Raw genomic sequence first — 1320 nt, forward strand, 5'->3', positions numbered from 1 at the left:
TTTCAACAAAAATAACCTGAAGTAACCTGACATTAACCAATTATTTCTCTATTGTTCTGTTTCCCACTGCCTTACAGGAAAGGAACTTTGAAATGACCAATCTGCTTTTTGCTTTGCTTCTTCTGCTTTCTTCAGTTCTTCTCTGTCTATAAAACTAACCTCTTCTACTCAGCCCATTGGAACACTTCTATCTTATGGAATGACGAGTTGCCCAATTGTAGAATCACAAATAAAGCCAACTGAAATCTTTAAACTAAATTTGTTGTAATTTTGTCCTTTGACAGCATCTAACAATATCCTATGCTTCTTCCCATTGATTTGGTACTTTCATTCAAGTGTTATTTATCATCTCTGTCCTCTCAAATTTATCTTGAGGTGCCNTGTTTGTTTGTTTTTGTGATTATAGCCATCCTGATGGGTGTGATGTGATTTCTCATTGTGGTTTTGATTTGCATTTCCCTTATGACTAATGATATTGAGCATCTATTTGTATGCTCGTTGGCCATTTGTATGTCTTCTTTAGAGAAATGTCTATCTAAGTCTTACAGAGACTGAATGTTTATGTCCCTCCAAAATTCATATGTTGAAATCCTAAACCCCAAGGTGAAGATATTAGAGTGGGGGGGCCTTGGGAGGTGATTAAGGTTAGTGACCCTATAAAAGAGATCCTAGAGAGATCCCTTGTCCCCTTCCAACATGTGAGTTACAGTGAGAAGACAGCCATCTATGACAAAGTCTCTGGAGCCTTGATCTCGAACTGCTAGCTTCCGGAATGGTGAGAAGTAAATTTCCGTTGTTTATAAGCCGTCCAGCCTATGGTATTTCTTTATAGCAGCCCAAACAAACTAAGATAACGCCTTTGCCCATTTTTTTTTTGGGGGGGTGGCCTGTACAGGGATCTGAACCCTTGACCTTGGCATTATCAGCATCATGCTCTAACCAACTGAGCTAACTGGACAGTCCCCTGTTTTTTTCAATTGGGTTGTTTTTCTTTTTGTTGTTGAGTTATAAGCATTCTTAATATATTACGTATACTGGAACCTTGTCAGATAAGCACGACTTTTTAAATATGGCTGCAGGAGCAAAATCTCTGCAGGAGCCATTTTTTGATCAGGGTATTCTCAAAGAAACCAAGGTTTTGGTTTGTGTACATTCACCACAGGGTAAACCTATATTTTAAATAAGCATTGTTAAATAAAAATTATAGAAGGCCATCGTTTTGAACTAAGCTCCTGCACTAGGCCCTAAAAACCAGACAAAAAATAAAAATGGAGTCACTTATGCTGAAGTTCCATGTCACCAAACTGAGTTATTTGACCT

The sequence above is a fragment of the Galeopterus variegatus genome, unplaced genomic scaffold, assembly GCF_000696425.1.
Source record: "Galeopterus variegatus unplaced genomic scaffold, G_variegatus-3.0.2 Scaffold2306, whole genome shotgun sequence".
NCBI classification, from domain to species: domain Eukaryota; kingdom Metazoa; phylum Chordata; class Mammalia; order Dermoptera; family Cynocephalidae; genus Galeopterus; species Galeopterus variegatus.